The sequence below is a fragment of the Meriones unguiculatus genome, chromosome 9, assembly GCF_030254825.1.
Source record: "Meriones unguiculatus strain TT.TT164.6M chromosome 9, Bangor_MerUng_6.1, whole genome shotgun sequence".
Classification (NCBI taxonomy): domain Eukaryota; kingdom Metazoa; phylum Chordata; class Mammalia; order Rodentia; family Muridae; genus Meriones; species Meriones unguiculatus.
Window position 1 is genome coordinate 27969556 of NC_083357.1, and position 13120 is coordinate 27982675.

The following is a 13120-nucleotide window of genomic DNA, read 5'->3' on the forward strand; positions in this document are numbered from 1 at the left end:
TCAATGAATACCACAGGGAAACCTATTACTTAGTATACGATGAGATAAATCATATAGTAAGTATTGGTACCTTGCTGTACTTCTGAATTCATGGAGCATCCATGCCTTCCATAGCCTTCACATCCTCAGATACCAGGCTCTGTCTGAAATACAGCCAGGGAAAGAAGTACAGCAAATCAAATTGTATGCTGACGCCATTTTCTTTTCATGCCTGAGAGCCCAGGGCATATGAGGTCGAGACTACAGTCAGAGTTTGGCCCAGTCCAGTTTTGCAAATCACAGAATCTCACTCTGCAGCAGAAAACCTGTGTCTACGCATTGAACACCTGCTGCGCATCAGCTGCTGTTACAGGCTTTTTCTTCCTGAGTTCATCACTTTTCTGTGTATACTATAGACTCTCTGACAACAAAGGAAGTAGAGCAAATATAAAGTCTAAAGATGAGGGAGTGATTGAGAATTCTTCTTGAGGGACGAGATCGCATGGAGGTCCTTTCTGTGTGTTATTGACGTAGGTGCTCAGCAGGGAAGAGAAGAAGCACCAATCCTGGCTGATATGTACATGCATATCTAACACCTGCCTTATTTTACTCTGCCTTGAGTTAATGTATGGAATGTACTTTCCCAGCACTAGTGTACCTCACCCTCACATCAACCCAAGGAAGTTTTTAATCCCCAGATTGAAGATGCAGAAACTGAGTTACAAAGAAGCAATGTGGATGGAAAGCAAAGGAACGAGGATACAGATGTGTGGCTTCAGAGCTCTTCCTACTCATCCTCGATAATGCAAGCCTTTTGACTTCAGCCATGTGGGACAGGAGGAGGGTCAATCCTGTTCTGTCTAATACATCACTGACAGCATGTCATCTTTTGGTTTAAGTTCATAAAAAAAAATAGTTCATTTATCATATTGGTCCTGTTTCAAATGCTCAGTAGCTATATGCAGCTTCTATGAGAGAACATAGAAAATTCAACTAAGTGGCAGTGGTTGGTGAACCTCAAATGTCATTTTTATTCTTGCCATGAGCCGTGGAAACTATTTTCCATGAGACAGTCCCAATCAAAGACACCTGGCCAAGCATGCTGACTGCCTGCCCATCCATGCATGCCATTCCACCACCACAGAGTGGCCTGTACCATGTTTTCTTTTTCTACACTGCTTGAAGAACCTCCACAGTCACACTGAACAGAAATCAGTGGCTCACTTGAACTTTTTAAGAAAATCTGGCTTCGGGTTTGGTCTGGATACAACTTTGAGAGTGTTGACTCACAAACCACCATCTGGTATAAATAATAATCTGGTCTTTAGAGAGAGAGAGAGAGAGACCTGGGACCTGACACTTTGGTCCCTGTGTACTCGTGACAGCCTCAAGTTTCTGGTCCTCAAGCTATCAACCTCATCCAAGCACAAGTGCTTCTGGGATATTTCCTGATGACTAGGAACGGACAGCTGCTGTGCCGTCATTCTCATGATAGTGAGTCATATGGCTCATGGCTTCCCTTCCTTTGGGGGTCACCCTCACGTTGAACACTCGTAGGGCAATATGCTGAGCTGACTCTCAGCAGACTGAAGTGATTATCTGGAACACTCTCAAGTCCATTTTGATGATTCACAGCACCATCCCTCAAACTGCACTTAGCTCAGTCTGCGTCTTCACAATGATGTGGGTAAGTTTACCATCTTCTGAGGCTTTATTCACTTGGACTATTTTGTTCACTCCATGTGTGACCACAGACCATTTTCTTAGCCCTTCAAAACACAGTGCCAACCAGGCTGTGGTGCAGAACAAACTTCACTGGATACCTGAAGTATGGAGAAGAGATTACAAACAGGAAAGGGAAATTTAACATTGGATAGTAGCTAATACATTCCATAGAGATGCTGTGAAATGTATTACACAATACATCTCTGGAGAGGCCTCCTCGCCCTTTGGTCTGTTATCATGACATGCAAGTCTTTCTATCTCCATCACATGAAAATTTTGTTCACTATTATCTTCTTATATAGCCAGAGCTATTACTCAGCCCAGAGCTAGCATAGGATGAGTCTGCTCCAATCCAGCCAAATACAATAGGGAGACTGATATATACAGGCAAAACAATGGGCCACATAACTGCTCATCAATGAGCTGTATATGCAATGTCACTCTCATAAAATTACAGGACCTTACCATGATGGATGTATATGCATTTTAGTTTTTATAAAGTTACTCTCTTGTGCTCACACAGTGGTGAAAAGACATCATTTAAAATGCATTTCAGTGTCGTCATTGTCAAGTCAATGTACCACCTGGTGTTGAGGAAAGTAGGTGGGAAGTAAGATGATACAGCAGCTCCTAAAAGTTAGAACTCAATCTTTGTTTATTTTGCCTCAGTTGAGTGAAGGAAATTTCATTGGTAGCCCCACTAGCTACTCTCTCTCTCTCTCTCTCTCTCTCTCTCTCTCTCTCTGTGTGTGTGTGTGTGTGTGTGTGTGTGCGTGTGTGTGCGCATGTATCCTAATATGGAGAACACTATGGAGTCAGTGCATTCCTCATGCTGTGTGCAAGGGGCTCCTGAGGGTTTTCTGTCCAATCAAATCACCAGCTGCTTGCCATGTTCTTGACATTTTCTGCAATCTTGATTTTAGTACTAAGGTCTTTATTTATTCTTTGGCAATGGAGTAAATGGTCCTTATCAAGGACAGAGGGCTCAGGAGAGGAGGAGAAGCAGCCACTGGATGGAAGGAAAAGCTTAAGTGACTTTGGAGAAATTAGCTTCCTGAAGGAAAGATCATATCCAGGAGGCACTTTTCAGATACGAGCCTACTCTTTCTGTATACCAGGTACTTTAGAAGCATTTTAAATGCATAATCCCATCTCATCCCCTAGTTAGTCGTATAAATATGCATATTATTCTGATTTGGGAGGCTGAATTTCAGACAATATATAACAGGAACAAGACTGACCACACGGTGAACTTAGATTGACTTGGCTCAGCTGTGTTCTTGGACTCCATCTTCATTTTGGTTCTAGGTCCTCTAGACACGTGACCATATGCATGACAATGAGGTAAAATGGCCAAGAGGTAGCTGGGGAGATGGCACAAATGGGTAGGGTAGCTGTTAACATAAAGATCTGAGTTGGGATCCTGAGCAATCTTGGTGGTGCATATTTGTAATCCCAGGGCAAGACAGGCAGAGACTGGCTTCCTCAATAGGTAGCCTAGCCATTCAGTAAGCTCCAGGCAGTGAGAGACATGTTAAAAAAATGAGGTGGAGAGGAATTGAGGAAGACAGTGTGTGTTGACCTCTGGCCTCCACAGGCAGTCATGAAAAAAATTACATACATACATATATACATACATGCATGCATGCATACATACATATATGGGAGTCATCCATTCTTTTTTTTCTTTTATTCTTTTTTTAAATGTTAGTTACATTTTATTAACTCTGTATCCCAGCTGTATCCCGCTCCCTCATTCCCTCCTAATTCCACCCTCCATCCCTCACCTCCTCCATGCCCCTCCAAATCCACTAATAGGGGAGGTCCTCCCCTTCCATCTGACCCTAGCTTACCAGGTATCTTCAGGACTCGCTGCAATGTCCTCCTCTGTGGCCTAGCAAGGCTGGTCCTCCCTCAGAGATGGGGGTGTCAAAGAGCCAGCCATTGAGTTCATGTCAGAGACAGTCCCTGTTCTTTCACTAGGGTACCCACTTGGATACTGAGCTACCATGGGCTACAGCCAAGAAGGGGTTCTAGGTTATATACATACATGGTCCTTGGTTGGAGTATCAGTCTCATAAAAGACCCATATGCCCAGATATATTAGGTCCTAGTGGAGCTCCTGTCCTCTCCAGGTCATACTGACTCCCCCTTCTTTCATATGATTCCCTGCACTCTGCCCAAAGTTTGGTTATGAGTCTCAGCATCCGCTTTGATACACTGCTAGGTAGAGTCTTTAAGAGGTCCTCTGCAGTAGGCTCCTGTCCTGTTACTTGTTTTCTTCTTCTTCCGATGTCCATCCCATTTGTCTTTCTAAGTGCGGACTGATCATCTTACCCCGGGTCCTCTTTCTTGTTTATCTTCTTTAAGTGTACATATTTTAGTATGTTTATCCTATCTTTTATGTCTAGTATCCACTTATAAGTGAGTATATACCTTGAGAGTCTTTCTGCTTCTGGGATACCTCACTCAGATGATCTTTTCTAGATCCCACCATTTGCCTGCAAATTTCATGATTTCCTTGTTTTTAATTTCTGAGTAGTATTCCATTGTGTAAAAGTACAACAATTTCTGTATCCATTCCTCCATTGAGGGACATCTGGGTTGTTTCCAGGTTCTGGCTATTCTGAATAAAGCTGCTACAAACATTGTTGAGCAAATGTCCTTGTTATGTACTTGAGCTTCCTTTGGATATATGCCTAGGAGTGGTATAGCTGGATCTTGAGGAAGCACTATTTCTAATTGTCTGAGAAGGCGCCAGATTGATTTCCAAAGTGGTTGTACAAGTTTACATTCCCACCAGCAATGGAGGAGGGTTTCTAATTCTCCACAACCTCTCCAGCATGTGTTGTCATTTGAGTTTTTAACCTTTGCCATTCTGATGGGTGTAAGATGAAATCTCAGGGTCATTTTGATTTGCAGCTCTCTGATGGCTAAGGACATTGAACATCTGTTTAGGTGTTTCTCTGCCATTCGGTATTCCTCTACAGAGAATTCTCTCTCTAGCTCCGTACCCCATTTTTTAATTAGATTGCTTGATTTATTGATTTTAAATTCTTTAGTTCCTTATATATTCTGGATATCAGCCCTCTGTCAGATATAGGGTTGGTTAAGATCCTTTCCCAGTCTGTAGGCTGTCGTTTTGTTCTGATGACTGTCTTTTTTTGCTTTACAGAAGTTTTTCAGTTTCATGAGGCCCCATTTATTGATTTTTGCTCTTAGAGCCTATGCTGTTGGTGTTCAGTTCAGGAAGTTCTCTCCTCTGCCAATGAGTTCTAGGATGTTCCCCACTTTTTTCTAACTGATTTAGTGTATCTGGTTTTATGCTGAGATCTTTGATCCACTTGGAGATACCTCCAGATGATCTGTTGTTGTACAGGATAGTTTTGGGATTTTGTTTCTCCATATGAAACTGAGAATTTTTCTTTCAAGGTCTGTAAAGAATTGTGTTGGTATATGGATGGGAATTGCATTGAATCTGTAGATTGCTTTTGGCAGAATGGCCATTTTCACTATGTTAATTCTACTGATCAATGAGCATGGGAGATCTTTCTATCTTCTGATATCTTCTTCAATTTCTCTCTTCAAAGACTTGAAGTTCTTTTTAAACAGGTCTTTCACTTGCTTGGTTAGAGTCACCCCAATGTACTTTATGTGATTAGTGTCTATTGTGAAGGGTGTTGCTTCCCTGATTTCTTTCTCAACCCTTTTGTCTTTAAATATATAGGAGGGCTTCTGTTTTTTCTTTCTTTTTTCTTTTTGTCATTGTTTTGTTTTGAGTTAATTTTGTATCCAGCCACTTTGCTGAAGATGTTTATCAGATGAAGGAATTCTCTGGTTGAATATTTGGGGTTGCTCATGTATACTATCATACCATCTGCAAATAATGAAACTTTGATCTCTTCCTTTCCTATTTTTATCCTCTTGATCTCTTTTAGTTGTCTTATTGCTCTAGCTAGGACTTCAAGTACTAAGTTCAAGAGATATGGAGAGAGTGGGCAACCTTGTCTTGTCCCTGATTTCAGTGAGAATGATTTAAGTTTCTCTCCATTTAGTTTGATTTGGCTATAGGCTTGCTGTATGTAAAGGCTTGCCTTTATTATGTTTAGGTATGTGCTTTGTATCCCTGATTTCTCCAAGACTTTAACCATGAATGGGTGTTGTATTTTGTCAAAAGCTTTTCTTGGCATCTAAGGAGATGATCATGTCGTTTTTCTCCTTCAGTTTGTTTATATGGTGGATTACATTGAAGGATTTCCATATGTTGAACCACCCCTTCATGCTTGGGATGAAGCCTACTTGGTCATGGTGGATGATATCTTTTATGTGTTCTTGGATTCGGTTTGCAAGTATTTTATTGAGTATTTTTGCATGTTCATATAAAAGATAGGTCTGAAGTTGTCTTTTTTAGTTGGGTCTTTGTGTGGTTTAGGTATCAAAGTGAATATGGCTTCATAGAATGAGTTTGGTAACATACCTTCTGTTTCTATTTTGTGGAATAGTTTGGAGAGAATTGGAGTTAGCACTTCTTTGAAGGTCCGACAGAATTCTGTGCTGAAACCATTTGGACCAGGACTTTTCTTTGAAGAGAGACTGTTGATGACTACTTCAATTTCCTTGGGGGATATAGGAGTATTCAATCTTTCTACCTGATATTGATTTAATGTTGGTAGATCAAATCTATCAAGAAAATTGTCCGTTTCTTTTAGATTTTCAAATTTTTGTGGCATATCATATAGGCTTTTGTAGTACGACCTAATGATTGTTTGGGTTTCCTCAGTGTCTCTAGTTATGTCCCCCTTTTCATTTCTGATTTTGCTGAGTAAGATAGTTTCTCTCTGCCTCTTAGTTAATTTAGTTAAGGCTTTGTCTGTCTTGTTGATTTTCTCAAAGAACCAGCTCTTGGTTTCATTGATTCTTTGAATAGTTTTATTTGTTTCTAATCGATTGATTTCAGCCCTGAGTTTGATTATTTCCATCTGTCTGCTCCTCTTGGGTGTATTTGCTTTTTTTTTTCTAGGGCTTTCAGTTGGGACATTAAGTTGCTTATGTTACAGATTTCTTCTTGAAGGGACTTTGTTCTATGCATTTTCCTCTGAGCACTGCTTTCATTGTGTCCCATAAATTAGGGTATGTTGTGCCTTAAGTTTCATTTAATTCTAGGAAGTCCTTAATTTCTTTCTTTATTTCTCCCTTAACCCAACTGTCATTGAGTAGCAAGTTGTTCAGTTTCCAGTTGCGTGTAGGCTTTTTGCTATTTCCATTGTTATTGTGGTCCAGCTTTATCCATGGTGGTCAGATAGAACACAGGGGATTATTTCAATCTTCTTGCATCTGTTGAGGTTTGATTTGTGACCACCTATATGGTCTATTTTGGAGAAGGTTCCATGAGATGCTGAAAAGAAGGTATACTCTTTTGAGTTTGGGTGGAACGTTCTGTAGACATCTATTAGGTCCATTTGAATTAGGGGCTCTGTAAGTGCCTTTATTTCCCTATTTGGCTTCTGTCTAGATGATCTGTGCCTTAGTGAGAGTGGGGTGTTGAAGTGTCCCACTATTAAGGTGTTGGAATTGATGTGTGATTTAAGCTTTGATAATGTTTCATTTATGAATGTAGGTGCTCTTGTATTTGGGACATAGATGTTCAGAATTGTGATGTCCTCTTGGTGGATATTTCCTTTGATGAGAATGTAGTGCTCCTCTTCATCTTTTTTGATTAATTTTGGTTGAAAGTCTATTTTATTAGATAATAGCATAACTATCCCAGCTTTATTTTTTTTTGGGGGGGTTCTATTTGCTTGAAAAACATTTTTCCAGCCCTTTACTCTGAGGTAGTATTTATCTTTGTTGCAGAGGTGTGTTTCTTGGATGCAGCAGAATGTTGGACCCTGTTTCTGCAACCATTCTGTGAGTCTGTGTCTTTTTATTGGAGAGTTGAGTGGATTGATGTTGATAGAAAATAATGACTAATGAAATTTAGTTTCTTTTATTGTGGAGTTTCTTTTCTAGTCTATTCTATTTGGTGTTCTGTAGGCCTCTTATATGTTTATGGACATCTTTCTTTAGGTTGAGAAAATTTTCTTCTATGATTTTCTTGAAAATATTTTCTAGACCTTGGAGCCTGGGATCTTCTTTTTCATCAATTCCTATTATAGATTTCTCCTTTTCATCATTTCCTTGCTTTCTTGTATGTTTTCTGTTTGGGACTTTTCTGATTTTACTTTTTCTTGGAGAGAAGGATCAATTTTTGTGAGTGTATCTTCAGCAACAGAGATTCTTTCTTCTGTCTCTTGTATCTTATTGGTGATGCTTACCTTTATGGTTCCTGATCTTTTGTCTAAGTTCTCCAGCTCCAGGGTTTTCTCAGTTTGTGTTTCCTTTATTAATTCTATTTCTGATTTTATGCTTTGCACCTTTTCCTTCATCTGTTTGAATGATGGCCTCTATTTTTTTGTTTGTTTCCTCTCTATATGCCACTAATTGTGTCTCTACTTGTGTCTCATTTGTTTGGCTATATTTTCCTGTGTTTCTTTGAGAGATTTGTTAATTTCCTCTTTCTTTGCCTCCACTTGGGTGGCCAATTCTTTGAGAGAATTGTTTGGTTCCTCTTTAACTGTCTTTATTTGTATGGCTATTTCCCCGATAGATTTGTTTGTTTCCTCGTTATGTGCCTCTAATAATTGGCTAAGCATAGCTTCAAAGTCATTTTTCTGTGTTTCTGATGAACTTGAGTATCCATGATTTTGGTGGATTCTGGTGAAGCCATGATGTCCTGATTTTTGTTGGATGTATTCTTTTGCTGACCTCCGGCCATTTGCTTATCTGTAACCTTCACTGTTTGTTCCTGGATTCTGCAGTTCAGACTGGTACCATCTTTCTATGGTGTCTGGAGAATTTTTCAGGAAAATGAGAGAGCTCTAGTTGTTTCAGTATGTGTGTTTGTGTTTCAGGTGTACCTGTGGGAGGGACAAGTGCAGGCAAGCATGTGTGCATGTGTGTGTGCGTGTGTGTGTGTGTGTGCATGCATGGAAGTGTGTCTTGAGTGACAGGGTGCTAGGGAATATAGAACCTTGAGTGTGTGGGAGGGTTGCATGTTCTGAATGTGCAGCAGGCTCCGCTGGTGATAATCACAGGAGCAATTTTCTTATGCAAGTCCCTGAATACCTACAGTGGCATTTAACTCTGTCGGACCTTCGGGCGTTTTTTGCCTGAACTCCTCTGGTGGACCCACAGAGCAGGGGCTTCAATGTCCCAAGAGTCCCTCTGTTTGCCACAGTGAGTGTGTGTGTGGGAGGGATCTGACGTCTGGCTGCCAGTTTAGAAGGGCCCTGGATCTGGGCCTCTGCAGGCACTTGAGGGCACACTCACTCTCAAGCAGGTCACATCGGCAAGGACCTGGGTACCCAGTTTTCTATTCTCAGGTTTGGACCTGCTGAGTCATATGCAGGAGGACTGACGAGCTGTCAGCTCAGTGGTGCTGTAGCTGCTGAACTAGGGAGTCCAGCTGCAGCTGCAGACTAGGAGGCCGGTCCAGATGCCTTCTGGGAAGTCCTGGGGAGCTGCAACAACGGTCTACAGACCTAGGTGGCCCGGTGCCTGTTGTACCTGGTTTGTTTGGCAGGTATGCTGGACTTTGGTGGTTGTACGTACAGCTGGCCATCTGCCACTGAGGGGTTGGACAGGCCTTGCAGACACTGGCTGGGAGGTCCTGTGGAGTCAATAGGGCCGCTCACAGACCAGGGAGGATGGTACCATGGATCTGGGACTTGGAAGGCTGGTACAGCTGGCAGCTGCAGCTGAGGAGCTAGGAGCCCCGCCTCTGCTGTTGCAGTCTCCAGGCCATGAGTTCTATGCTGAGAATCTCTGTGAGCCGGCTCTGCCGAGGGAGGAGGAGGGAGGCCCAAAAACGGAGAGTGTAAGGGAAACAAAAGATTGTTTCTCTCTGTCCCCAAAGAAGTCCATGGGTGACCTGAGTCTAAAGGTCTCAACTCATGTGATGTTCCCTCTTGTTCAGAAAGCCTCACTGTTGATTTTCTGGCTTTAGCTGTCCCTCTACTCACCAATTCCAGAGAGTTGGATTTTCTGCCTCTCATATACTGTGCGTGCTGGTCGCCACCATATTGGATCTCCATATTGAGGTTTCAAGAAAGTACTTTTCAGCAAAGGACTATCCTAATCCCAAAATTGATGTTCAAATGAACACATGTACCTATAGTTTCAAGTTGTATCATAGGTGTCTTGGAGACAAAAATTATCTGTTTTATGTAGGAAGCCTGTGAACATCCTTACGACAGAGCACTGAACTTACGATGAAATGTCCCAGACATGGACATGAACGATGGGCCTGGAGAATTACTCAGCATTCCATTCTTTAGGCAAGGAAAAAGAAACACAGAGTGTGAAGTGTGCATATGCCTTGCCTAACATTGCTTTTATCTCCTTAGTTTTGATGCAAGGAGGTTTCTATGATGGTTAGAAGCAAGTTCCCCAGTGAGGGTCTGACCTAGGGCTTTCATCACACAAATTCCTTCTACTGGGTATCTGAAAAGTGCTTGGAAAGGTCCATTTTCTCAGTGGTATCTGCAGTAAGGTTTCTATTGAGACATAATATTAAAAGTAAAGCATAAATTGACATTTATTGGATGTAGCTTTACATTTCAACAGATTCCAGTTTAAGAGAACAGCTTTCTTGGGGAAAAAATCAGGAAAACAATGCCATTCGTCTTAGCCTCAAAAATAAAAAATAAAACCAAACCTATCATATATCAAGACCTGGGAATAAACCTGATGAAAGAGATGAAAGACTGCTACAGTGGAAAGTGTAAAACACTGAGCCAAAAGACTGAAAGATGCAAAGATTCCTCACATTCATTCACCAGTAGATTAAACATTGTGGAAAATAACCATAGATTTAATGATATCTCCATCAAAATTTGAATGACATTCTTCATAGATCTAGAAAAAAAAATCCCCAAATCATGTGGAACACAAAAGCCTCTGGATATCCAAAGCAATGCTCGTCAAAAGAACAATGCTGGAGGTAACAGAACTCTAGATTACAGAGCTATATTAACAAAACATACAATATTAGCACAAAACCAGATGTGTAAGACAATACAATAGAAGACCCAGGACTAAACCTATGCAGTTAGAGCCATTTGATTCTGACAAAGGTGTCAAAAAATACACTAGAAAAGTTGCAGCCTTTTCCCAAACACTGTTGAGAGGGTCGGTGTCTCCACGAGAAGGTTAAAATTAGATTCTTGTGTCTCATTATTTTATAATGTAAGTCCAAACTTATCAGACTTCAATGTAAGACCAGAAACTAAAACAACAAGAGGAAATCTGCTCTCTCCAAAATCTGCAATCCTCAAAAGAAATTGTGCAGGTTTAGTTTTGTGTCAACTTGACATAAACTTGGGTCATTTGGGAAAAGAAAATCTAATACAGAAAGTGCTTCCATTAGATTGGCCTATAGGCAAGTTCTGTGGAGGCATTGTATTGATTAATGATTGACGTAGGAGGGCACAGGGCACAGTGGGCAGTGCCCACCTGGCCAAGTGGTCCTGGGATGTTGAAGAACCTTTCCTATGGAGAGCAACACAGGAAGCAGTGTTCCTCCATGGCTTCTGCTTGGGTCCCTGCCTCTTGGTTCCTGCCTGGAGTTTCCATGCCTTGAGTTCCCTTAGTGATACAGACTGTGACCTGGGAATTGTAAGATGAAATAAATCTTTTCCTCCCCAAGTTGCTTTAAATGAACTAGGACAGAAATTGGTGCCAACAGTGTGATATTTCTGTGATGGACCTGACCATGCTGTTAAAATAAAGTGGTAAAAAAACCTTAGAACCTTGGTTTAGAAAAGCTGTTGAGTGTTCAGAGCTGAATAAGCTGCTGCGCACACTTGGAAGGTAATGCTGAGAACAGTGCAGATGATGGAGGCCTGGCTGGTTAAACTTCAGAAAGAAGTTTAAAAGTCTCTCAGTCTCTATCAAGCCTATTTGTGTGACATTTTGAACTAAAAATATGTGGTTTTTGTTCAGCTGATCCTGAAGAAACATCTGGGATCAACAAGAAACAGGCATCTCTACTGGTACTGATTCAGGTTAGCTTTTCCAGAGATGTATATCTTAATTGATTCCATATCCAATCAAGTTGAAAATCAAGATTAACCACTACAAAGTTATACACGATTTAAAATATATTCTTCCCAAAGAAACTCCACGATGATGAGGTGGGAGAGAATTCAAGGGGATAGTGTTTTTGGCAGACTTAGCTTAGAAGCAGGAGTTGAGTGTTACCTGCTACTGCTCACCTTGATGACAAAGTCCCTTGAGGCACCAACACAGTGGCTATGCCCTATGAAGAACCAAGTTGTGCTGGTTCCCTTAGAAAGCATCCTGTAAATTCGAGAGCACTTCCCAGTCCCTGACTTCTCAAAAAGGTACACTGACTTTTTAAATTAAATTAAATTTATTTATTTATTTATTTATTTATTTATTTTTTTCAATGCAGTTTATTCAGGAACCTTGAACAATCCTCGGACCCTGGGGAAAGCCAGCCCACAGCTTAAATAGCCTCTGGGTAGCCAACCCAGGCGTGCCACGTGGGCAATGCAGATAGGTCCACATACATGGAAGCAAGCCAGAACCTCAGCCTTAGCCAAATGTGGAATTGTTCGTGACAGAGAGCACTCACCATCGGGAAGGTGGAAGGCGGAAACCAGCTCCATCTTTAAGGCATAGCATTACTCAGCTCTCTACAGTTCCCCCTTTTTGTTTTAGACGCATCAGGCAAGAGTAGAGGTCTGATCTCTGATATTAGAAATAAATTGGGACTTTGTACTGATGTTCATTTAGGTGTCATCCACCCAAAGAGCATCAGACCTGTCTGATACCTTTTTCTCAGAGGCGGGACCTGGGGCATCAACCCGCATGCAATCAGACATGCTCTTCTCTGGGTCCAAAGCGGCTGACCCTGAGTGCAGTGCTTAGCCTCGCATCCTGAGCGTAACATTTTAGCTTTTTATGGTAGCCAACCATGCTTGGGGAGACTGTCCTGCTTCAATGGCTGTAAAGGCCTGAATGATCATGGCTGCATCACACTGTTGTGAGACTCTAATCTTGCATATATACCACAGGCAAACCAAGGAGACCAACACCAGAAGGCCTGCTAACGCTCCCATGCCTGCCCATTCCTTCAGATGATTCATGGTTGCAGCAATCCATGACGATAATCCTGTGGCTAGTCCTGTGTCCACTCTGGTAGAATTTACTGTGACAATGGCCACTCTCAGCTGCTCCATTGTAGTATCGAATTCTCCAGTCCAATTACCTAAAATATAGCTCTACAATTGTTTAGACAGATTTGCAGCACAGGAAAAATTCTCATGTTATATGCTAGTGACTCAAAGTCCAG